Here is a 27698-nt window from a genome sequence, read left to right as displayed (position 1 = left end):
TTATGTTATAACTCTTCATAGTCAAAGTCTATCTCCCTTATGTTATCTCCCTTCATAAGTCAAAGCTTATCTCCCTTATGTTATAACCCTTCATAAGTCAAAGCTTATCTCCCTTATGTTATCTCCCTTCATAAGCCAAAGCTTATCTCCCTTATGTTAAAACTCTTCATAAGTCAAAGTTTATTTCCTTTATGTTATCTCCTTTCATAAGTCAAAGCTTATCTCCCTTATGTTATAACCCTTCATAAGTCAAAGCTTATCTCCCTTATGTTATCTCCCTTCATGCCAAAGTTAATCTCCCTTATGTTATAACTCTTCATATCAAAGTTTATCTCCCTTATGTTGTAACCCTTCATAAGCCAAAGCTTATCCCCCAGGCCAGAGAAACACAGTGGCCATGTATGTTTGAAAGTAGCCCAAACAGAACTAGACCAGTCTAAACTTACAACACAATGTTTTGAATATTGATCTAACGGTTACAAGGCAGACACGAGCATGCAACGGTTTAAAAAAACTTCTCTGGGGATTTTCTGTACAGACATTTGAGTCACATTTGCAACTTGTTGAGCTAAACAATTGAATGATTTCATTCAACACTTGGCTTTTTCAAAAATGTTTTCAACATCATCAAAGAAAACTTAAAGTAGACTTGAACTGCATTCATTATGTCACAGTTTTATCATGATATTTTATCACGAAAACTCGACACATATCCATCATTTGAGCTTTTTAGTAATGATATTTTTTTCTTAGTTTCAAGTCTAGTTTTGTGTTTAGTTTCGAGTTTAGTTTTTTTAGCGGCCCTCGATAGGGGTATAGCCGCTGTTATTTGTGTGTGTTCTGTCTGTCCGTCCGTTTGTCAGTCCTGTTTAAGTAGCAAAAGCTAGAAAAAATGTTGAAAATCAGATATTTTATTTCAGATCTGGATCATCTTGCAAAATTCTGTTGCGACGGCTACTTTTTGTTTTCTGAAAGCGAAACTTTTACGTTTTTAAATATGCAAGTAGATTTTTATAAAATGACACAATTTCACAACTACTTACTATAAATTGTAAGAAACATATGTCTATATTTTGTTCTTATTTATATCTGTGACAAGTCAAAAGCTTGCTGTCAGAGTCACTCATAATTATCACAGCATTAATCATTATTTACTATTATTTATTACTTTATTTTACTTATTTCCCCGTCCTATCCCCATTTTATTCAACCGCCCCACCTTTCCCTCTCCAGGCTAGACTTAGTCCACCACCTTGGCGGCTTTTCCACTTATCTCCCCTTGATCGGGGAAAGATAAACACAGTCTCTTTGATCTTACCGGCCGGATGTCTGACGGGCGCAGTTGACACCACCTTGGGTGGAATGCAAGTCATTCTCCCCCCCCCCTCCCACGTCTCTCTTTGATCAAAGAGATTACTAGGGTCATCACGCCTCGTGGCACTCCCAGGTGCGACTCTTGTCGGACTTCACCTACGTGTAAGACACTTCTTAGCCTAGGACATTTCCTGTTTCCGCCCACATTTTCCAGGCCTGTATATAAGGTAGATTAAATCAAGCCAGACCCTCTTATTTCTCTATCGCTGTCAATCGAGTCTGGACTATATCATTTATTCTTACTCCTAGAGGAATACATGGTGGTAAGCCGAACTTAATCACAAGTTCCATCTTAATTACTTTGTGTGTAAATTTCTCACTGGATTTCATCATGTGTATTTTATTACTTCATTTATATTTAATTAGTGTATTGTGTATTTCTCACTGTCGTAAGTAGAAAACATAAACATGTCCTATGTATGTATTTAAGTATTGCATTAATCTATTAATGCTACGTTGCTCAATTGATCGTTGATGCAACCATGTATATATTTATACATCTTTTTTTATTTCCTTTATCTCGGCTGACCGCCCTGATAATTTTGCTAGCGCACTAATACTGCGCTTAGAAAAGAGATATGAATTATCTCCCCTTTACTCATTTTACTCTAATGAGAGTTGCGCCCCTTGAACGGACACACTCTCCATTCAAGCGCGCTCCATTGTTCTCGGCCGACGGTCGTATGTAAGCAAACCGTCATGGTCGTTGACCACCGCCCACCCCCCCCCCCCCCTTTTTTTTCTCTTTCCACTTGTTTGATTATTTGAGATTATTATTTCCCCTTTTTATGTACATTTTTAGATTGCTATTATCAGCCATCTAATTTTTCCATATCCCATTTGTCATCATCTTCCCCTTGTGCTCTAAAGCAATTTCACCAATCTGACGAATGCACCTCAGTCGAGGGCATCAATAAGATGCATGAGAGACATGTCCTAACTTGTCTTTATTTATCCGCAGCCTCCCTCAGGTGTCTGCCTTTGTGCTTAGTGCTATTCAGCACTGCACTTGCCTATTTGCTGTTAAGTGTCTACTCGACACTACGCTCAACTATTTATCGGATCACTTGCCCACTAGCTATTGAGTATCATCTCCCGCCTACGTGGATCTACTAAACTCTACTACTTGGCGCTATCAGCCTTGCCCGCCTATTCGACAGCCCACCTGTCAACTTATTAGGTGCGACGTCCCTATAGACTCAGATCTGTGCGAGACGTCATAGCTACGCCAAACCCTCTGCAACTCACTGACTTATCCTGTCAACTATGCTGCCCACGGCAGATCAGCTCTGCCCGCAGTAACCTTGTGCCCACGGTAGCCGGCCACCCGCCCTACTGTGCCCACTACAGATATCGGAACTTTGGATTGATACTCCACAAGAACTATATCACCGGCGTCCCTCTACCCGCTAGAGCGCCACCTACAGCTGCAGAACTTCAAGCTAGGACACAGCCAACTGCGACATCTACAGGACAACCAGCTAAGTTCAGAAGACAAAGTGACATACTCTCTTATTAAGTGCAAGAGTGATGATTAAACATAGTATTCACTAGAGATAGATGCAAACCCTCCCCCTTTTTATTCTTATATGTAAATATTTATGTAAATAAATATTCATTCATTTTTAACTTTGTATCTTTCTTTCATTGCTTGTCTCGTTGCGTGCCTGCTCCCGATTTATATGCTGACGGGTTGGTGTGTGATAGCTTTCAAAAATAATCATCCCCTAGACATTAAACGCGCCAAACACACGTCACTTTCCCCAACCTGTCACAATATCCACAACTATTCACTATAAATAGTCAAGAGCAGGGGGGGGGGGCTTATAAATGTACATCATGAACTTCATTATCTTAAAAAAAAATCATTTATGCAAACTATCTCGCTCTTTCCTAAAAAAAATGTTTCAAGAATATTTGCATTACTAAACTAAATATTTTCTTCTATACAAGCTAATACCATTGTAGACTAAAATTTTGTCTTTTCTTTTACAAGAGAAAGATGTATTTATTATTTGTACAAGTCGAATATCGAATATATAATATTGAATATATAATCATTGAATAGCATCAGTTAGGCAAGGCTCCCACTCTACTATGTATCTATAATAATAATATCGTTGAATACATATGTATATTAACAATGCATTAAAAATGATAACATTAATACATCTCTATATCCTTTGCTATGATGTTGTCTGTCATCTGGAACTATGGATATAGATTCTAGATCTAGTCTTAATATGGAACACGTCTTGCAAGTTAGGATGATCAAAGTTAGAGTTAGAAGATATGAGACTCATTATTCATCACTTCAGCATTCAAGTTGTTAAAGTTGACAAGTTTAGTGTGGTTTTTAGATCCGCTGTTGACAAGTTTAGTGTGGTTTTTAGATCCGCTGTTGACAAGTTTAGTGTGGTTTTTAGATCCGCTGTTGACAAGTTTAGTGTGGTTTTTAGATCCGCTGTTGACAAGTTGAGTGTGGTTTTTAGATCCGCTGTTGACAAGTTGAGTGTGGTTTTTAGATCCGCTGTTGACAAGTTTAGTGTGGTTTTTAGATCCGCTGTTGACAAGTTTAGTGTGGTTTTTAGATCCGCTGTTGACAAGTTTAGTGTGGTTTTTAGATCCGCTGTTGACAAGTTGAGTGTGGTTTTTAGATCCGCTGTTGACAAGTTGAGTGTGGTTTTTAGATCCGCTGTTGACAAGTTTAGTGTGGTTTTTAGATCCGCTGTTGACAAGTTTAGTGTGGTTTTTAGATCCGCTGTTGACATGTTTAGTGTGGTTTTTAGATCCGCTGTTGACATGTTTAGTGTGGTTTTTAGATCCGCTGTTGACATGTTTAGCAAAAATAGGTGCCAAAAGTGATGTCCTGCATTTCTTTGTTGATTATAGGACATTTTATAGGTCTCTATTTTGGTTCTTTTTTTTTGTACACGAGTTAGACTTCTACCTCAAACACTGGGGATACTTCCATGACATCAAGTGCGATTACAGAATTGTATTATTAAACCAAGTTTTATAAGAAGTGGTGGAGGATCAACTTTAAAAGGCTCCACAAGGGATTTGTGTTGTACATTGAACTGACCGACTTTATGCTGCAAGTAGGATAACCTTAGGATGCTAGTGTCGTTATTGTAAGATTTGGACCAAGCTGATGTCTTTAAAGAATCCTGTTTAGACGCAATCACTTGTATACTGGAGAAACTAGATGCAATTATTTTACTTTGAAGTGGACAAAGTATTAAGACTTTATTATTACAATGAGCGTATATATATATATATATATATATATATATATATATATATATATATATATTATATATGACTGAGAAGAAGATGCCAAATAATGTTGGAGCGAGTACACATCCTTGTTCCTTGTCTTCTTCTTCTCAGTCGTACTAGCCAGTGCTTTTAAATCCCCGGAAGACGGAATATATATCCATAGCAGATCTGATGGAAGGCTCTTTAACCTGGCACGTCTTAAAGCCAAAACGAAAAGACGTTGTATCTTGATAAGTGAGCTGCTGTTTGCCGATGACGCGGCACTCGTATCTCACTCACAAGGAGTTCTACAGAAGCTAGTGAACTCCTTAGCAGCTGCTTGTCAAGAGTTTAGCCTTACTTTAAGTCTCTCCAAGAGAGAAATCCTGGCACAAGACGTCGCAGAAATACCTGTAATACATATTAGGAAAAAGACCCTTTTACTGGTGCATGAATTTACCTACTTGGGTTCAACAATTGTCTGTAACCTAGATTTAGACATCGAGCTGACAAAAAGAATAGGAAAAGCTACCACAGTATTGGCGAAACTCTCCAAGCGCGTCTGGGAAAATGGTAAATTGACCACAGCGACCAAAATCCTAATCTACAACGCCTGTGTTGTGAGCACTCTCCTTTATGTGAGTGAAAGCTGGTCAATACACATGTACCAAGAGCACAGATTGAATAGTTTCCTCTTGCGCTGCCTGAGACGCATAATGGGCATCTCTTGGAGGGACCATGTCTCCAACTAGGAAGTTTTGAGATTGGCCAATACGAACAGCATGTATGCTCTCCTGACACAAAGAAGATTACTCTGGCTCGGACATGTCACCCTCATGCCAGATGGTAGAATCCCGAAAGGTATATGCTGAGCTTGTGGAAGGAATCAGACCCAAGGGCCGCCCAAGACTTAACATATAGAGATGTCTGCAAGCGAGACATATGAGAGCCACAGGCATCAGCGAAAATATGTGGGAAAACATAGCCAAAGACCGGAGTGCATGGAGACAGACTGTGCGTGCTGGGACAACCCTCGCTGAGAACAAAAGAATTGAAGCGGCCTTAATCAAGAAGGAAAAAAGAAAGCTGCCCTGTCCGCTAGCCCTGAATCAGAGGCATACACATGTATGAATTGTGGCAAAGTCTGCCGCTCTAGAATTGGCTTGATTGGCCACACCAGATTCTGCCCCGTCTCAAGATTAAACCAGAACCAGTGAATCATCTGGGCGCATCCATTGCCTTTTTTAAAATATATATTCGTTGTTTCAATACTTTTCAGCAGGCGGCTTCGGACAAGACAGCTGGAGATATCTCAACGCAGCTGATTGGTCCAAAAGAACGGCAGGTGCTGACGCAGTTTGAGATAATGAAAATGCTATTAGTGATTAACTAAGTGGTTAATTTTTGGATTGATTAGCGTTTTGTTATCGACTATGAATAATTATATGCACAATTTCAACTTGATCCGAGACTGGGAAGTGTGAGAAACAACGTAATTAGGATACTAAATCCTTATATATTCCCACAGCTCTCATTAAGTAGCATTTATCCCCCATAGTTCGAAATCAAACAAAATAATTAATCAACGACATTTAATGAATAGTTGTTGTTTTTTTTTTTTTTGCTTTTGTTTTGTATATTCTTTAATTCATGATACTAATGAATTGTGCAAAGTTTTAACTTGGTCAGAGAATGGCAACTGGGAGAAGAAAAACAGACAGACAGACGGAGTGGAAATAAGCTTTGTAAAAATCCTGAATCAAATCCCAGTCATCTCTGGGATTCGAATTCAAGACCAATCGGTTAGGAATCCGAGCGCTGCATCCCGCCGCTTTTTCTTTTTAAGCTAGACCTTCTTTATTGGTATGTTTTTCACCTTTTTCACACGTTTTCATCAGTCTATTTGAGCGAGTTCTTACTGTGATCTCAGCCCTGCATGTTATAAATAGAATGAAATAGATACTTCACATTCAAGTTTTTTTTTTCACCTTTGTAATAACACGTCAGTCGCTAGGCCACGTAATAACGGGATTGAAAACGCCATGGGTGATAACGATACCAGCAGTGACGTAACCGATGTGAATCCTAGACAAATCCGAATACCAGTAATCTGTGACGTCATTAAAACGGAAGTTTACACATTCGCCCATTAAGGCGTGTTAGGAAGAAGGGAGGGAGGGGAGACAACATGGAAGGGTCTTACGGTCCCAGCCTCCTGACATTCAAAGATTAATTGAGACTCTTGGCTAATGGCACGCTACATAGACCTGAACTGAGTCGCTTGAGGCAGGCAGAGAGGCCCAATGACAAAGACATAGGGTTTTGAGAATGGGTTATCACTCTTTGATTTAAGTTTTTAGATTTAAATTTTTTAAATATTTTTTTTTGACTTTATAAAGATTTCTCTCACTGTAACTTCAAAAAAAAAAAAAATTCTTTCATTTCGGATCTCTGGATGTATGGGGCTGGTGATGTAAAGGTCATCTGTTTCTATGGTTGACCAACGTCATTACTTTCCCAAGCTATATCAGGGGCCAATTAGGCACTCATTAGAGTTTGGTGGGCGTCCTAAAACCCCGAAGCTCAAAATTCAGTCTGTAAACTGGGATTTAAACTCTAGAACCCTCATTTTGAAGGCTAACGCTTTACCACTCTGCCATTACGCTCCATTATAACCTCAGTAGTTCTAATTCTTGAATTACCTATTTTTAAAACTCCTGACAAATCTTATCTTATCTTATACATTTCAGACGTTTCTTCCAGCATCACACATTGCTCCACGTTCAAGGTTGTAAATGAATCAAAGAACTCAGTGACGCTTTAAATGTCCACGTTTCTAACACCTGATAGGCGTATCTCCGGAGATTTCATAAGGGAGGGGGGGGAGGTTCAGTACTTATGACAAATCATAATAACGGCAAATGAACAAAGAACAAAAGACTTTAGAGATCAGAAATCGATTATCAGGCAATGGCGTCTCCTGCCTCAAAATAGATGAAGGCGATTAAAAGGAAAAAGAATTTAGCAATAACAGAATCGCTAAAAATAACGTCAAGAAATGTTTCTTGAGAACTAGTGTTTTTACACAATGACGTGAAGAGACTATCAGTGCGCACACCCAGCGACACTCGTCAATATGCTGTGTTCCTATCATTATGCAAGGAATATTGATTTCCTCTCTGTGCTGTTAAGTGGTGGAGAAGCAACAACAGCCAAGATAAAGTCAATTTTATCTTGTTCTTATCACCCCCCCCCCCCATAAACTGGGCCGTTTTTACGCTGGAATAATCTGGGCCAAGTCCCACGCACTTTGTTACAGGTCATTGAGTTGGTCATTCTCGTATGGCCTAATTTGCATGGACATTCGCCATTCAATGTCCAAGCAATAGGAATAAGATGATCGCTCTTTTGGCAACACCCGATTCGTTGCATTGTGGGTAAAGTGAACTATTTCTAGTATGGACACGATTAGAATCACTAGTTGTACGTAGATTGCACAGATGTCATTGTTTAATGCTAATTAGTGAAAACAATAATCCAAAAGATACAATTACGTCATAGGATTATGTGTACATTGCCACGCAATCTGTAGCTATAAGTCATAATATAAACAAACAAAAAAAAAAGAAGCTGAAATGAGAGGTGGGAAAGGGGCAGCCACATTGAAGCAAGGAAAGGAAAAGAAGCTAAAAGCCCAATAATTGGATCATCAAAATGTTAAATGAATAACGCAACAACTGAGGTGATGTCTCAATAGCTCACACTGTACCAGGATATAAGCTATCAAATATACCGAGCATTCATTATCAAAATATGTTGCATTTATTCTCCACCTCCACTCTAGTAATACACATGTTTAGTAGGCATCAATAAGAAGTGAATCTTTAATAACGGAGGGGGGAAAGAGTCTTTTTGTTTGCTATGCTCTTGTATGTTGCTAAAATTTCAGTTTAACTGATAGCGTATGTTTATGTTAAGCATTTGGCTTTCTAGAAAGCTTCTATCAACTCACTCTGTCTGTCTGTCTGTCTGGCTAAAAGTTTGGATTCTACACGTTATTTCACCCACACCCAATCTCAGGTCAAGCTGAAATTTCGCACATTTATTTCTTTTACCTGGCAACACAAGTAATGTCTAATGTAAGAAGCGCGCGATATAATGTAAGTCAAGATGGATAAGTCGTAACATTAGGGAACACATTTATGTAAAATGCTTTTGAAACACAAATTTGAAATGAAATGAAATGAATGGACTATATTTTGTATGTTTATGTGTTTAAGTGAAAAACTATCTTTGCGAAGAGCAAATCTATTATCTTTGAATTATGTCTAGATCTGGGCTCGAAGAGATTTTAGTTATGCGCATGCGTGACCTTTCGGTCTTGCCTCATGTAAACATGGCTATATGACCTAGATCCATGAAATAGTTATACTTTTTAATAGAGTTGGGCAACTTTTTTTTTTTGAGGGTCTTAAGTATTTTAGGGCTACTTTATTTTTTTTTCCGGTTAGTATCCAAGGAACATTTATGCCAATTTTTATCAAGATTGGTCAAATGGTTTTGATTTCTATTCGGGACATACATACATACATACATACATACATACATACATACATACATAAATACATACATACTTACATACATACGCCTTACTTTATGCTTTATATTATAGATTATAGATAGATACACTCTAGCTGTTCAGTAAAGTAACAAATAAACTAAATATTGAACTGGTTGCTACTGTTTACTTCCCGTGGGCTACTGAAGGTCAGAGCAGCTATTCCCAAGTACAGGTTTACTTCACACAAGTCCAAGTTTTGAGATCATTATAAATTGAAGACTCATCAATAACAAGCCCTTAGGTGTTTCAAGTGGATACGAAATAATTGATAAAGTAAACATTTTTATAAACATTGTAATAACCATTTTTCCCTTTTTTACAAGGCTTATATCAACTCACCTTTACTGCCTGTCCTTCTGTCTGTCTGTCTGTCTGTCTGGTAAAAAAGTTTGAACATGTTATTTCTTCCTCACCCATTCTCGGATCAAGTTGAAACTTTGCACAATTATTTATTGGCAAAGACACTACATGAATACATTAAAAAATTATCCAATTAATAAAATTAATTACTGGCAAATACTTTTTTATACCGACAAGGGAAATTAAATTTTCGGTATTCAGAGAATTGCTAAATATTTAATGTTTTGTACACGTTATTTCTCACACCAAATTGAAACTTTAAACAATTATTTATTGTAATTAACAAAACATGAATTAATTTAAAAAATTACAAATTAGTTAATTAATTATTGGTAATCAATTATTTTGTTTAATATCGAAGATGGGAAATAGCTTCTGAATTGAGATATATAGTTGAAAATGCGGAGTTATTCCCATTATGAAATTTATTTTTTGGGGGGGGGGGGGGGGAGGGGGGGCGGGTAAAATGTATTTTTACTTGTTTTTTATTTGACTTGTTTTCAGTTGTCAGGTTCATCTTGTTTACTTGGCGCAAGGGGCACTTCTGAAAACTCTGCTCACTCTAGTTGTAGCTACCAGAAGGTAACGTCCTTTTGCTTGTAATAATGCAGTGTCTTTATTGGTTGTTGGTTAGTGTGAATTCCTCTAGGTGTAGATACTTTCTCACTTGTTGGTTAGTGTGAATTCCTCTAGGTGTAGATACTTTCTCACTTGTTGGTTAGTGTGAGTTCCTCTAGGTGTAGATACTTTCTCACTTGTTGGTTAGTGTGAGTTCCTCTAGGTGTAGATACTTTCTCACTTGTTGGTTAGTGTGAGTTCCTCTAGGTGTAGATACTTTCTCACTTGTTGGTTAGTGTGAGTTCCTCTAGGTGTAGATACTTTCTCACTTGTTGGTTAGTGTGAGTTCCTCTAGGTGTAGATACTTTCTCACTTGTTGGTTAGTGTGAGTTCCTCTAGGTGTAGATACTTTCTCACTTGTTGGTTAGTGTGAGTTCCTCTAGGTGTAGATACTTTCTCACTTGTTGGTTAGTGTGAGTTCCTCTAGGTGTAGATACTTTCTCACTTGCGGGTGCGTGGAGTTGAGCTTGAACTGTGATTATCTTACAAGTCCGGTATGAGCAGACATAAAGAATCAAGAATAATAATATCCAGCCATATGCCGCTGGCCATACAATTAATTATCACTGAATGTATCCATATATGCACAGACATTTCAAGTCTTAAAGTATCTCATCCACGTCCTCTCACTACTAATCTCCAAAAGTAAATGTTAGAATCACTGAGTGAAGATCAGGAAAAAACGAACACATTCAAAATCATCTCGTGTATATACTGTATATACTGGGATATAAAAACTATTTCATACCTAAATATCAATTAAGAAATAAACTATTCACTTTCGCCATACCTGCCCCTGACATCAGTGTACTCAGACTTTGGTCGTGTGTTAGCCAATGAAGTGAACTTTGCATCTCTTTTCAATATCTTTATTATTGATTATTACTAGGAGACAATACTTATCATCGGCTAATCTCATGGTGGAATATATTTTTGACATTGATGGTTTGCATTATGCCTTTTCGATTTGATCACACTAATCTCTGTAGAAACTGGTATGAAGTACAGGAAAGAGTGTTGATTATTGAGTAGGCTATACAATAATTTTTTTTCCATATTTATAAAAAATGAAAATTAAACCGTGTACCCGTAAAAAAAAAACCAGTCTTCCTTAGTTAAAGCCTGATGTAAAATATAAATAACACATTATAAAAAGTCTAATCGTTGCTTTGAACTCTGTCTGACGCTTCTTGAGTTGAGCAACATTCAAACTACAACATTTCAAAGTTGGACACATTTTCTTGTCTATGAATAGTATAGAGCTGTTTAATAAATAGTAGTATTTATTGACTTGACAGAGTCTAATGTGTTTGTTCACGTGACTCGTGTCTTTCTTACCGCCACATTTTCTTACCGTTGGGTAAGATTTGGTTCATGTCGTCTGCCCACGTTGACGTGCCACCATTGTCGCCTTCCCAACACGATTATGTCTTTCCTCTCTGTCCATCACTATCTCTCTCTCTCTCTTTCTGTTCAAGACCAATGTCTCCAAGCCCCCCCCCCTCTCTCTCTCTCTCCTCTCTCATCACTTGGTTCATCCAACATCAACGGAACACCACTCAAAGTAAACACACCGCATCGTGAGGCGTCCCACACATTCTCAATCACACAGGCTCTACTTACACACACACACACTCTCTCTCCGTCACTCTCTCTCTGGAAACTACTACAGCAAACAACAAACTCACAAATAAGCGCCTCTGGCAAAACACCAGCAAGAAGTCTGAGCTTTAATCGCAACATGACTCCTGTCCAATTACTTTCTTGCATCTAAAGGAAACAATTTTTTTAAATTCAACTTTCCACAAAAAAAAATCTAATTTTCTTATTTACTTTCTCCAACATGTTCTATGGTCACTCCTTAACAGAGTTCCAACATGTTCTATGGTCACTCCTTAACAGAGTTCCAACATGTTCTATGGTCACTCCTTAACAGAGTTCCAACATGTTCTATGGTCACTCCTTAACAGAGTTCCAACATGTTCTATGGTCACTCCTTAACTTACTTAGACTTAGGTCCTCCCGCGCCGTTCGGCGCATTGGGCGGCAAGCTGTCTCCATAATGATCTGTCACTGGCAATGTCTGAAGCCTCTTCCCATCTGGTGTCCACTGTTCTGAGGTCCTCCATGAAGGTGTGTCGCCAGGTAATACGAGGACGTCCCTGTTTGCGCTTTCCTCGTTTTGGCTTCCATGTTATCGCAACTCTTGGTGTGCGTAATTCATTTTGACGTAGAACATGTCCCGCAAACCTCATGCGACGCTCAGTCACAACCTTACTAAGTGTTCGACTCCCAGTTCGGCAAAGGATTTCCTTGTTTGAGATCCGGTCTGTGTAACTGACTCCCAAAATCCGTCTCAGCCATCTCTGTTGAGCCACATTTAGTCTTTTCTCAATTTTGACAGATGACTTCCACGTCTTACATGCATATGTAGCAGTTGGAATGACGATTGTGTTGAGAAGGTGTATTTTTGTCTCGAGTCCAATGGCTTGGCTAGTCCAAATAGGCTGCAGCCTTTGGAAAAATGCTCCCTGCCTTTCCTATTCGGCACGCTACATCATGGTAAGCATCTCCATCATTTGTTATGATGCTGCCAAGGTACGTGAACTTGTCCAGCTCTTCAAGCTTTGACTCGCCAAGTCTGACGGGGACACCCTTTGCCTTATATCCCACTCGCATAATTTTAGTCTTATCCAAGTTTATGCGGAGGCCAATTTTGGGTGCCTCTCTGTCTAGGCTCTCCGTCATTTCTTGAATGCATTTATTTGTAGCCCCGAGTAGTGCAACATCATCAGCAAAGTCCAAGTCCGTCAATCGGAGTTGTTCATGCCATGGAATACCAAAGGCAGTCTGGTTCATTGCTCTCCTCATTATGTAGTCGATGGCTAGGAGGAAAAGGAAGGGAGATAAGATGCACCCCTGTCTCACACCTGTCTCGATTGTAAAAAACTCTGTTGTTCCCTCTTCTGTTTTAATGCAGCAACTAGACTGACTGTAAAGGTGTCGTAGGATCTGGACGAATTTTTCTGGTATACCGTATTCTCTAACTATTTTCCATAGTGATTCTCGGTGGACACTATCAAACGCTTTTTTGAAGTCCACGAAACTGATCGTTAGCCGTTGTTGGTACTCAAAACTTTGTTCTATGATATTTCGTAAAACGAAAATCTGCTCTGTACATGATCTGCCTCTTCGGAAACCTGCTTGTTCTTCTCTGAGCCTTTCATCTACAGACTGTTGAAGCCGTCTCAACAAAACAGTGCTGAAAACTTTGCCTGGGACAGCGAGGAGAGTAATGCCCCTCCAGTTGTTACAGTCTGCCAAGTTGCCCTTTTTTGGAAGCTTTACAATCACTCCCTTTTGCCAGTCCTCTGGGACTTTTGAAGTTCGCCAACAGAGATTTAAGAGATCAGTCATTCTGTTAACAATGCACTGTCCCCCATATTTTAGCATTTCTGCTGATATCATGTCTAGTCCTGGTGCTTTTTTATTCTTTAGCACTGCAATGGCCATGGTAACCTCCTCAGCAGTTATTGGGTCTGTCTTGACCTTGAGATCATTGTCTGGAGAGGGGTCCTTGAATATGTAAGTTATGTCTGGCGACAGTTGGTTAAGGGTCTCTTTAAAGTGCTCTACCCATCTTGCATCCTGTTCTTCTTTCGTTAACAAAGTTTTGCCTTGCTTGTCTTTTATTGGTGCCCCATGTCCACTCTTTGCTCCAGTGAGATCTCGGACAATACGATGGAGGGTTTTTGTGTCATTTCTGCTTGCAGCTGCTTGTGCCTCTTGTCCCTTCTGCTCAATCCAGTCCCGTTTATCTTGCCGACAGCTTCTCTTTACTTTCAGATCTGCTTCCCTATAGGCTTCTTCCGCTAGGCTGCGATCCTGTGTTTCATTTTTCTGATCTCGTCTACGTTTGGACTCTTTCCTCTCATCTATCAATTTCCATGTTCTGTCTTGTATCCACCGTTCCTTGTATGAACCTCGCCTCCTTCCGATAACTTCTTCTGCGCACCCAATAGTGGTATCTTTGAAGTTGGCCCACTCTTCTTCAAGGGTCAATATATCTGCAAGAGCCTCAAAGCGGTTCGTTAGTTTCAATTGGAACTGTGCTGCAGTATTGCCGTCTTTAAGCTTCTCTACATTAAATGGGCGGGGTCGTGTGGCTCGTTTTGGTTGGCGTTTCAATCTGAGCTTACATTTGCCACTGACAAGGTAGTGGTCTGAGCCGATATCAGCTCCTCTGCGGGTCCGCACGTCTAACAGAGATGACCTCCATCGTTTGGAGATGCAAATGTAATCTATCTCGTTGAAGGTTTCCCCATTTGGTGATCGCCATGTTTTTTTGTGTATTTGTTTGTGCTTAAAATATGTGTTTCCAGTTGAAAGGCTGTTGGATGCGCAGAGAGAAATCAAACGCTCGCCATTATCACTGATGTTTTCTGCAGAGCCATATGGTCCCATTACATATTCAAAGCCAGTTCGGTTGGGATTGATTTTGGCGTTAAAATCTCCCATCAGTAGAATTAGGTCGTGAGTAGGTGTTTCATCAAGAGTGGTTTGTAGTTGATTATAGAACTGATCTTTGATGGTATCTTCTGCATCCTCTGTAGGGGCATATGCTAGGATGGTAGTGACTTTAATTTGCTTTGTTTGGAGTCGAGCTGTAATGATGCGGTCACTGATCGGCTTCCAAGCAATTAGCGCTGAAGCTGCTATTTTAGACATGATGATTCCTACACCACCAATGTGCTCCTTGTCATGTCCTGAATATATTATTGTCTTGCCATCATTGATAATTTTTCCACTTGACGTCCACCGCATCTCGCAGATCCCAAGGATGTCCAGCCGATAAGAGTCAAACTCTCTTAAAAGTTGGGCCAGTTTACCGCATTGATTCAGGGTTCTTACATTCCACGTGCCTATAAGAGTCGGTTTCCTTGCGTTGAAAGGCTTGCCATGTATCGGGTATTGGACTTCCAGTTGGCTTTGATCCAACACCGTCATCAGGGTTTGGCCGCCCTCGCCGCATGTATAGTTTTCCTTAACAGAGTTCCAATATGTTCTATGGTCACTCCTTTACAGAGTTCCAACATGTTCTATGGCCACTCCATAACAGAGTTCCAACATGTTATATGGTCACTCCATAACAGAGTTCCAAGATGTTCTATGGTCACTCCTTAACAAAGTTCCAACATGTTCTATGGTCACTCCTTAACAGAGTTTTCTGTGGTAGAAATATCTGTATAAGATTGGAAACAACAACATTGGTATGACATTGTAAACATAAATTAATAGTTTTTCTATGGCACTTCCTAGGATCAAGATTTATTCGATTGAACCACAATTCATATTAGTCACCTTAACGTTGTCCCCAAGTAGTTTTCTAATAATGCGGCAGGTCTGCAGCAGCCCGCCTTTAACTGGTTAGGAGATTCTTCTTATTGTATGTTTACTTTATTAAGTGGACCAGATATGACAGCAGCTTAGGTGCCACAGGAGCATAGTTGCCCACGGGAGCATAGGTGCCCACAGGAGCATAGTTGCCCACAGGAGCATAGTTGCCCACAGGAGCATAGTTGCCCACGGGAGCATAGTTGCCCACGGGAGCATAGTTGCCCACAGGAGCATAGTTGCCCACAGGAGCATAGGTGCCCACAGGAGCATAGTTGCCCACAGGAGCATAGGTGCCCACAGGAGCCTTTGTAAGAAAATAAATTTTTAATGTGTTTTAATTTCTAACATTTGTTAAAGTTTTGTAGAGCAACCTTTTGAGAATATTTATCGTTATTTTATTATATTTCTGGAATAATCAAAATCAACAAGCGAAAATAAAAAAAAAAAACTTAAAAAAAAACCATAGCTTATCAAATGAGAAAGTTCCCTTTTCAGACCTTGCAATTAATAGGGCAGATGATTTAAAAGTCATGTGGCCCACGTTCAAAAAGGGTGTCATGTGGCCAGCACAACGACCAACCACCATTACTTCTCACCAATTAATCTCAATTTAGAGCTGGGAGAACTCGAAGACGCCCTAATGATCCCGAAATTAAAAATCAGTCATCACAGAAAAACGGTTCAGAATCCAAGCCCTTTACCACTCAGCCACATCGCCTGCTATCTAATGAGAAGAATCTTACAATTAATTCAATATCTCTGAATACTGCAAGTTTTATCTTTCTTTTTCATACAGAAATAAAATTCACTTTTTGGCTGATTCGTGTGAAGTTATTGACTATAAATAAGAGTGCACAATTTCAACTTCATTCGAGAATTTGAAATGGAAAAAAAAACGTGTCAGAAAATTTCCCAGACAGAAAAAGACGCCGAGTCAGTTGATAGAAGCCTTGAGTCAGTTGATAGAAGCCTTGAGTCAGTTGATAGAAGCTTTGAGTCAGTTGATAGAAGCTTTGAGTCCGTTGATAGAAGTTTTGAGTCGGTTGATAGAAGCTTTGAGTCAGTTGATAGAAGCTTTGAGTCAGTTGATAGAAGCTTGGTAAAGAGCAAAAATAATAAATCTAAAAAAAAAAAAATTAAGTCTGTTGTAAGGAATCTGTTGTGAGTAACTTCGAAATTGCCAATAGTTTTGCTGAATTAGACAAAGATCATTTTTAGTTCATTAAAAAGACATAAAAAATAATGGATAAAAATAAAAATATAAACAAACTGATCAGACTCTACAAGATAAATGATCAGACTCTACAAGATAAATGATCAGACTCTACAAGATAAATGATCTTGACTCTACAAGATAAATGATCTTGACTCTACAAGATAAATGATCTTTGATTTTTTGTTGTTGATATTTTTTTTTTTGATAATTCTTATTTCTTTTGTTTAAAATATTGCGACATTTGTGTAGGTGACCAGACTCAGGACTCAATGAGTCTACAGTAAAAATGTTACTTCTTATACTTACAGATATACGGCTTAAAGTCAAACTATCCACCGTGTCATTGACAAATGTGGTAGTGATTCAGACTTGGTAACAAATGAAACTTCTTCATCACATTATTGTCTTGTCTTCTGTCTTATGTATAACATTGTTATTGGTATCAATAGGACAGACTAAAAACAAGTTAAATATATTAAAAAATACTTTTTTAAAAAACTTCACCAATTATTTTGAATCAGTCATGTCATTGATTGGTGATGGCTTATAGCAGGTTCGGTGCGCAACGGTTCAATCACTTTTCTGGGCAGGGAGGGGGGGGTCTGGGAGGTTGCCAGTGTTGCCTTTTCGAAAGCGATTTAAAACACACACAAAATCTCTCGAGTCTGAATGCCGTTGTTTATTATTATTGTTATAATTATAATTTATAACCTAAATTACCATTTGCATTATTATTATTATTACGATTAATAAACTAGGTATCCTGAGTATGTTGATTATGTGTATATTGTTATTATTTGTAACTTTGTAGCATTTGTGCTTTGTGGCAAAAAAAAAAAATTAAATTTTTAGATTAAATTGAACTAGATGGAAGATCGACATGTTCACGCAGAGCTGTTCACGTAGAGCTGTTCACGTAGAGCTGTTCAAGTACTTCTAGAACAATGAAGGTTTACAGTCAGTTATTGTTAACAAACGACCTTTTTTTTTCTACACAAATGTGATCTTCCCTTAGCATAGCACTTTTATATATAAAGAAAAATGAATTAATTACGACTAATTTATTAAAGAATTGGTTAATATTTTAATTGATTCATTTGTTGTAAATCGATAATGAACAATTAATTGTATAAAAGTTACAACTTGATCCTAGAATTGGGAAGTGGGTGAAATAACGTGTACACAATGTGTACCAGAAAGACGAAGTGACTTGACATAAACTTCTGACATCAGTATTGTAGTCATTTAGACGTGTTTTTGGATATTATTAGGGACGCTGGGTCGGAACCGCTGCTTCCGGGTGAAATGATGGGATTCACAGTTTCTTTGTTTGAACGATGTAGCGCCGCCTCTGAGAAACACTCTAAGGCGAAATCAAGTGGTTTATTTGAAACATGTTGATCAGCTGGATGAACTGCTATCTGGGAGAGATGGGGGGGGGGGGGAGTCTGCTAAGAGGAGCAAAGAAAGGGAGGGGGGGAGATAAAGAAAGACTAGATTGAAAAGAAGGTTTGACTGCTGTTTAACAAAATAAGATTTAATTAGCTATAACCCAAACCCACCTTTCCTGATCACATAAATATCTCACCTGGTCCAGGTAACATTAACTATTTTTTCCCGGGAATCACTAATTAATGTAGAACGTCTTGATTTAAATTGAAGAAAAGGAAATAGCGAGTTTTATTTGTTCTAATTATAGTCTCCTGTTTCTAGTCAGGTTTCAATACACTGGAAAAGAGAACGTCAATACATTTGGAGAGATGTCGCTACACTTCAAAAGAGAAATGTCAAAAAACATTAAAAGAGAGATGTAACATTAAAAGAGAGATGTAACATTAAAAGAGAGATGTAACATTAAAAGAGAGATGTTCATATTCTTGGATGAAGTAAAGTCACTACATTATGACAGTCAGAAGTAGAACCGAATTCGATCATTGTAAAAATCTAAGAAAAAAATGAGTAAAATCTTTACATCGTTGGGTCAGTGACCTCTGCTGGCCACAAGACAAAGATAATTTACCTTTGGTAAAGTCTTTTATTTAGAAGTTTTCACGTGGGAGGGAGCCATCTGTTTTTTTTAGACTTTTTGTTTTGTTTTGTTCAAAGTAAACCTTGACCTTTTTGTTTTGTTTTGTTCAAAGTAAATCTTGACCTTTTTGTTTTGTTTTGTTCATAGTAGACCTTGATCTTTTTGTTTTGTTTTGTTCAAAGTAGACCTTGACCTTTTTGTTTTGTTTTGTTCAAAGTAGACCTTGACCTTTTTGTTTTGTTCAAAGTAAATCTTGACCTTTTTGTTTTGTTTTGTTCATAGTAGACCTTGATCTTTTTGTTTTGTTTTGTTCAAAGTAGACCTTGACCTTTTTGTTTTGTTCAAAGTAAACCTTGACCTTTTTGTTTTGTTTTGTTCAAAGTAGACCTTGACCTTTTTGTTTTGTTTTGTTCAAAAACCTTGACCTTTTTGTTTTGTTTTGTTTTGCCAGCTTAGGTAGCCCCTTGAATGTATTTGTTTCCTATGTGACGCCTAGAGTGAAGAAATAGAGAGAGGAATGAAGAACTAACATAAAACTAATAAAAAAAAATAATGACAAACTAATTGTTAGAAATAACGAATAAAAATGTTATTTTCAGTGTATTTGATGAAGAAATTTTATTTTCGTATAATTTTACAAATGTTTATCAGTCTTGTGAAAAATCTGGCAATGAAGTTGGTCGAGGGAGACCTATTCCCATAGACATCAAGAAATATAGACTGGCCGATTAAAGAGTTTTATGAAACGAACATTTGTGACTTGCAATTTTGTGTACTTTATTATACAGCATTTATGAGCAGTATAAAAGTTAAGTATTCATATCTATTTCATCCACACACCTATATATATATTGTAAATAAGGAAGCAGTGTAGTTTTGTTTAATCTCTAAGAATGAAGATCATGCAATTTTTCATAATTCGGAAATCCGAATACAATAGATATACATGTTTTCAAATTACATGAAGTTACTTCCTTCGGCCAGTCTATATTTATTTATGTCTATGCATATTCCATACTGAGGGGAATCCCCTTTATGCAAATTTGATCCAAGCCAGGACTATCACATTTAAGCTACTATGTTACGTCAATAGTGATCAGATAGAAGCACTGATTTATTAGAGAAGATTAATTCAAAACTATCTCAGGTCAATAGTGATCAGATAGAAGCACATCTATGAAAGAAGATTAATTTAAAACTATCTCAGGTCAATAGTGATCAGATAGAAGCACTGATCTATGAAAGAAGATTAATTCAAAACTATCTTAGGTTAATAGTGATCAGATAGAAGCACTGATCTATTAAAGAAGATTAATTTAAAACTATCTCAAGTCAATAGTGATCAGATAGAAGCATTGATCTATTAGAGAAGATTAATTTAAAACTATCTCAGGTCAATAGTGATCAGATAGAAGCACTGATCTATTAGACGGGTTGTATTACAAACTGCCGGAGGGGTCAGTAAAGTAGATTTTAAAGTAGGCCAATAGTCTAAACCATTGCAATAAATGGCCTGGAAGTATTTTTTAATCTTTCTTTTAACTCACACTCTTGACAAACATTGGAATTTTTTTATTTTGAAAGCTTTTCATTTTCTTATCCAGCTGAAATGGTGCACATAAACTGGTTTGGAGTGACTAAGCAGTTGTTTTTTTTTAAAACGTCAAAAGATGACTCCACATATCAGTATCCCAAAATTAAATTAGAGTTAAACTTCAATCATACTTATAATTATAATTTTTTTATTTAATTTTGTTTTGACATAAAACATTTTTATTTGGAGACATTATCCTGCTCAATTGTTTATGGCGTACACGTATATCACGGGTCCTAACGCTATTCTACCCGTCTTTCTCACCTCAGCAGGAAATGTGTTTCGTACAAAATACGTTCACCGAATGCCTTATTATCGTTCGGCATAGGTCCATTATGTGTGATCAAAAAAAGGCTAAAAGGTGCTAGAGAGACGTTTTGTTTAACACTAATACAATTGGATAACGCTGAAGTTTTTTTTTTTTTTTTTTTTTTTGCAGTAGGCTAAAAGAAACAAAAAAATCTCCCCAAATTACAACATCGTCACGTGACCACACCTTAATGTCTCCTTCTCTACTTGACCTGCATTCCTTTTGATGAAGTTTACAGTTGTACAAATTAATCTAATACTATCATCATATGTGAGACTATCCTATAGGAATAAATACACAGAAACTATTCAGTGAGCTAGTGTGTTACGTAGTATTCTATAATGATACAATTGCTATATGTCTCTTAAAGTTAAAGCCTATTCTCAGTGCAGCGAAGAGCAGGTCGCCAGGACATCCGAGCTGTTATCAGCAGCAGACGCCTTGGCTGGCTTGGCCATGTTCACAGAATTCCACAAGGTCTACTCCTACAAGACATTCTGTATGGTGATATAACAGAAGGCTAGAGACTACTAGAGAGCCGCTTGGCGAGCACTTTTAATATAAACTGACAATGCAATCATGACATGAAGCTCTTCAAAATCGACACGAACAGTAGGAAGAAAGAAGCAATGGATAGATCCACATGGGGAGCACGCATAAAGAAAGGGTCATGAACTTCACATGACTTACATACCAGAAGTAGAAAGAAGGCTGAAAGGGCTACAGCGAATGGTGATTACAGATGCCCAACCTGTAACCGCAGTTGCGTATCAAGGATTGGTCTGTTCAGTCACATGAGAGGTTGCAAATGGAAACGACAGTCTCTCAAAGTATAAAATGCCACAGGTTCATTAATCCATTTGTATTTTGGAAAGCTTTAAGCTGTGGACTATTTCCAAAACTTTTTTTTTTAAATATAGAAATGAAAGCGGACACTAAATAAACTAAGGTATTGGCCCGCCGAAACAACATGAGTTTGTTTTTGGCACAATATCCTCAATAGGTCGCCAACCGTTGGTCTGTTTCATTATGACCTAAGCTTTGAAAGTTTTGTGTGGAAGAATAAATCGTCTGCTAGAAAACGTCTTCTTGCTACAGGCAAGTTTATTCAACTTCTTCAAATAGCTCATTTGTACTAGAATGAAATTCAACAGGGAAGGGGGGGGGGCGAATTTTTTTTCCCTTCAATGGAACTTAGTGAAGCGTATAGAATATATTTATATAGTGTGTGTGTTTACTTATTGTGTACCCGGTACACACTGCTTATGTCGTCTGCTCGCTGTAGTAAATTATAGTAGTTTGGTGTGTCAACCACGTGCGGTGTTTCGACCGGTTTTGTGCAGTCCAAGTAATGCGTCTTTACCAATGACGTAATATCTGCCTTATTTTTTCTATTTTTTCATTGGTTTCTTCAATTAGATTGAGATCTAGATCTAGGTCTAATTTATCTGATCTGGCCACTGAATTAAAACAGAAATGAAGGCAAGAAGATGGTTGATAAAATTTGGCGGCTTATCAGTATTATAATTCTTATTCTTCAAGCCAGCTTTTTGTTGCAGAACTGTAGGCTCCTGAGCAGGTACACGCTGTTGATAATAGTACACATTACTGCTTCAACCCTCCCTGTGGCTACATTCGATTCTTCTAAATACCATGGAATGAATACTTTATTCAGTTGGATAACGTTTGTTGACTGGTGATGGACATGTTTCCAATGGATAATCTCTGTACTGTTCGGTTATACATGTACTACTAAATGGTGGTCAGTATGTACTAAATGGTCAGTATGTACTAAATGGTCAGTATGTACTAAATGGTCAGTATCATTTATTTGTATCTTATGTATTTCTTTCGTGATTTTCTTTATTTAAAATAGTTTTTTTTTAATTGTCTTCCAGTATTATTCAAAACAAAACATTTCCTATTGTGTACAAAAGAGTATCAGTAGTGCACTCGGAGTTTATCTTTAAGCTTCATGTAGGGAACAAGATATTTTTTTCACTTAGGTAACAAGCAATAGCGATGTAGTTGTGTTTATAGTTACTGAAGATCGCTACCTTCTGCCCGTGGCCTATTGTCGTAGGTATATATGTACTGCAGTTCGTAGTCTTTCTGCTGTTTATTGCTTGACTGCCATCTCAAGTCTTATTGCCTTTTTAGTTTAAAAGTTATCAGTAATTTTAACGCGATTCATGACCAAACCTCAATCCGTAGTCTTACTACTGTTTACAATATAATAGCTATCCGTAGTCTACCGTTGTTCTCAATATAACAGCAATCCGAGGTCTTAGTGCTGCTCATAGTCAAACTGAAGTAGTGAACTTAAAACAATTAGTGAGCTTTAAGTTCCCATTAAGCTTTTAGGAGAGTTACAAATGTCTCTAAAAGTTTCATGACATTTTTAGTGGTTTCAAATGTTCTCAAATCTTGCAGACGACAATATCGAGAGGAAGGTTTTCTTAAAGTGTTTCTCCTATGACTTTCTCTCTCTGAAAGTATTTGTCTGTCTGCCTGTCTGTCTCTTGCTCCTCTTTCAGTTTATATTGGCGGCTGACTATTAAAAGCTACCGCTATACGATGTCTGCTTTACATCCTAAATGTTTGTTGGCAAGACAGACATCTTGGACAAACTTATGTCTTAATATTTGTTTCTAACAAAAGACTATTGGTAACCAAGGAGGGACATATTATTAGCTCCCTTTATAACAGTTTAATGCTCGCGTCTCTGAGAAGAAGTCGGCCCCATGTTTGTCTTTGATTTGAGGTGTATCTAGATAAATTACGTTGAAGAGATTGCTGCCAGAAAGCCGTGTTGGGAATCTAAATAAATGAGTATGCTTTTGTGTGTGCGCCGTGAGTGTGAAGTGAGTGGTGCGTGATTGGTGTGTAGTGTGCTGTTTGAGGTATATGTGAATGTGTGTTTTACAGTGTTTGTGTATAAATGTGTATGTGGTTTGTTATGAATGGTGTGTGTTTTGGGGTGTGAACAAGTTAGGGCCACCCAACTCCTTATCTTTAGCATAACGAGACCTTCTTTCGGCGTATTAGCTATATCTTTGTACCCGCCGCTGAAAGAGCTGAATGTCAACTAAACAAGTTTCAAGTTTTAACTTTGTACCCGCCGCTGAAAGAGCTGAATGTTAACTAAACAAGTTTCTTCAAGTTTTAACTTTGTACCCGCCGCTGAAAGAGCTGAATGTTAACTAAACAAGTTTCAAGTTTTATTTCCTTTGACACGTTAACAGAGAGGCTTGCAGATTGATTCTAATTCGCAAGCAGCTGCCAACAGTTCTTCTTTCTGTTGCCTTTTTTCACTTTCTGTCTTCCTATCTATCTATCTATCTATCTATCTATCTATCTATCTATCTATCTATCTATCTATCTATCTATCTATCTATCTATCTATCTATCTATCTATCTATCTATCTATTTATTTGTCTGTCTGTCTGTCTATTTATCAATCTGTCTATTTTTCTGTCTTTCTGCCTATTTGTCTATCTGAGTTTGTCTCTCTGTGATTTATTGTCATGAAAAAACAAAACAATTACTTATTAAGAGCCTAACTTACATATGAAGAAACTTTTTTGTTTTTATTGAAAAAAAAATTGACGGGCTTCAAGACTAAAACTAATTTTGAATCCATATATAATCCATTTGAATCCATTTGAAGTGTAAGTAGATATTAAAAAAGTTTTGTCATAACTCACTCGGTGATGAATGAAATACATTTGAAGATGTTTCAACAGCTCTCTCAGTGTATGAGTTATTGAATTCTAATATGTCTCTAGTTATTGATGTCCGTATCAATGAACATGAAACAGTATCAGTTACCTTGATACAGGAGCTCCAGACTGAGAAGTTTTCATTTGTTCCCAAGCTCATTGTTGGATCAAAAGAAGCAACAGCGACCATGATGACAGAGAGAAGGCCCGTGTTGCTCACTTCTTGTTGTTGTAGGTGGGGCAGTAGGCTAAGTAAGTGAAATACTTTGATGTCTTAGGGAAAACAAAACAGATTCATTTGTGTAAAATTGTAAACGCTAATTTCAAGACATAATGTGTTCTTTAGGCAACTTTTCATTCGACTATTGAGGCCAATCCAAGCTACACATCCACGGTGACAGACTTTTATATTCACCAGCAGCTGCAGCATTTCCAGACTTTTTTTTCTACTTCTGGTGTGTGTCCACCATCTTCGATCCAGGATGCCTTCTGTAACTCTTTCCCATCTATGTGGATCTATCCTGTGCATCGTTTCTCCAACTGTTAGTGTTGAATTTGAAGAGCTTCATGTCGCACTGGCATACTTCTGTTAACTCTGAAGTGTGACAAACTGTAGCTCTCCTGTCTTTTATTCGATCACCATACAACAAACTGTAGCTCTCCTGTCTTTTATTAGATCACCATACAACAAACTGTAGCTCTCCTGTCTTTTATTAGATCACCATACAACAAACTGTAGCTCTCCTGTCTTTTATTAGATCACCATACAACAATCTGTAGGTCTCCTGTCTTTTATTCGATCACCATACAACAAACTGTAGCTCTCCTGTCTTTTATTCGATCAACATACAACAAACTGTAGGTCTCCTGTCTTTTATTAGATCACCATACCACAAACTGTAGCTCTCCTGTCTTTTATTAGATCACCATACCACAAACTGTAGCTCTCCTGTCTTTTATTCGATCACCATACAACAAACTGTAGCTCTCCTGTCTTTTATTAGATCACCATACAACAAACTGTAGCTCTCCTGTCTTTTATTAGATCACCATACCACAAACTGTAGCTCTCCTGTCTTTTATTAGATCACCATACAACAAACTGTAGGTCTCCTGTCTTTTATTAGATCACCATACAACAATCTGTAGCTCTCCTGTCTTTTATTAGATCACCATACAACAAACTGTAGCTCTCCTGTCTTTTATTAGATCACCATACCACAAACTGTAGCTCTCCTGTCTTTTATTTGATCACCATACAACAAACTGTAGCTCTCCTGTCTTTTATTAGATCACCATACCACAAACTGTAGCTCTCCTGTCTTTTATTAGATCACCTTACCACAAACTTTGTATGTGTAATTCATTTTGTCGGAGAACATGTACCGCAAACCTCATGCAACGCTCTGTAACAACCTTACTTAGGCGTCGACTCCCAATTTGGCATAGGATTTCCTTGATTTAGACCCGATCTCTATAACTGACTCCTAGCCATCTTTGTTGAGCCACATTTAGTGTTTTTCAATTTCGGCAGATGACTATTCAAAGCACTTTATTAATGGAGCCCCGTCACGGGTAGAAATGTGTAACCTCTCTTGAATATGCTCTTAGAATTAGGTGACTATAGTTTGCTTTAGATTTTATATCGAAAAGGGAAGTTTTATCGTCAAAATCATCTGTTGTGGATTTTAAGCTAAAAAATTTTTTTTTTTTTTTTTAAATTCAAAACTCCATTTAGCTACGATCATAGAATTTAGTAACTGTAATTTGCTTTAGAATAATTTTGAAGATAGAGGTTTTCCACCTCAAAACGCTCTGTAGGGGAATTTTAAACTCAAAACCATCTGGAGGGGTTTTAAACTTTTAAGAAAAGCCATCTGTAGGAAAGGAGTTTAAAATCTGAATGGGGGTTTAAACTTAAAACTGAGTCAAACCTATTTACCTACGCTCATAACATTTTGAGTGCGTAATTTGCTTTTTTTTTTATATTGAAGAGATATTTTTTAGCTTCAAACCCTACTGAAAAGGAGGGGGGGGGGATTAAACTCAAAACCCTTTGGCTACGCTCTTAGAATTTTGAGTGTGTAATTTGCTTTTTTTTATATTGAATAGAAGGTTATAAAATCAAAATCTTCCTTAACTGTGCTCTTGGAATTTGGGGATTGTCGTTTGCTTTTTTTTGTTTTTGTTTTTAAAAGAGAGGGATTTAACTGTAAAAACCAATGGTAGGGGGGTTTTAAACTCAAAACCCACTGGAAGGTGGTTTTAAACTCAAAACCAGCTAGTAGGGGGTTTTAAATTCAAAACCCCTAATAGGGGTTTTAAACTCAAAACCCACAGGTAGGGTGTTTTTTACTCAAAACCCCTTGATAGGGGTAATAAAGTCAAACCCCCTTGTAGGGGATTTTAAACTCAAAAACCCTAATAGGGGTTTAAACTCGAAACCCCCAGATAGGGGTTTTAAACTCAAAACCCCCTGATAGGCGTTTTAAACTCAAAACCCCCCCCGGTAGGGGGTTTTATACTCAAAACCCCCTGGTAGAGGTTTTAAACTCAAAACCCCTTGGTTGCGCTGGGGCAAGTGATGGTATAGTATTAAAATGTCACCCAAAATAAACAAAATCAAAGCAAAAAATCAAATTACTGAATTCCGATCCCCCCCCCCGAAATGGGGTTTGAACCCCCTCCCCCCCGGCTACGCCCATGTATGATATATATACATATATATATATATATATATATACACAGTTCTTTTTTGTGACGGTACGCACCGGCACCTTATTCATTGTGGGGAAAAAATATTACTTTTCTTGTATTTTAACGTTTATTATTAATTTATTAGTAGTTAAAAGTTAGGCAATTCATCACAAAGTACCGGTACCTATTTTTTTTTTTACAAACAACATTGAGAATGTATACGACCTCCTATACCAAAAATCTTTTTAATGAAGCCCTCGATGGAAAAGGTTTGCCCACCCCTGTTCCAAATCATGATTCTGTCTGTAGGAATACATTCCACTTCAGTGGAAACATCAACACATATTTTCCATTCACTCTTCAAAATTAAAAAAAAACAGAAACTTATCCTGTTATATTTTCTTGGATATTTAATATGAATTTAATATTTTCATTATTGCAGATCCACACACATATTCCCATACATCCACAAACACACGTGCTCATACACACATGCACC

General features: G+C 37.7%; 1 protein-coding gene across 5 annotated transcripts in view; it reads left to right on the top strand.

The window, feature by feature from the left end:
* LOC106070826 (muscarinic acetylcholine receptor M5-like) overlaps positions 1 to 27698 on the top strand; it is a 100416-nt gene that overhangs the window by 15752 nt on the left and 56966 nt on the right. For 2 of the 5 annotated variants that reach the window (XM_056036229.1, XM_056036230.1), the window contains one exon: positions 10121 to 10198. The exons of 1 other annotated variant lie outside the window; for it this stretch is intronic. The gene's annotated coding sequence lies outside the window, so the exon portion shown is untranslated. Of the gene's footprint in view, positions 1 to 10120; positions 10199 to 22090; positions 22597 to 27698 lie in introns of those variants that run through there. 2 more of the 5 variants (XM_056036228.1, XM_056036227.1) reach the window with 2 other exon arrangements.

The sequence above is a fragment of the Biomphalaria glabrata genome, chromosome 7, assembly GCF_947242115.1.
Source record: "Biomphalaria glabrata chromosome 7, xgBioGlab47.1, whole genome shotgun sequence".
In the NCBI taxonomy this organism is placed as follows: Eukaryota; Metazoa; Mollusca; class Gastropoda; family Planorbidae; genus Biomphalaria; species Biomphalaria glabrata.
Note: the sequence above shows the minus strand (reverse complement) of the source record. Positions and strands in the feature narration are given on the sequence as shown.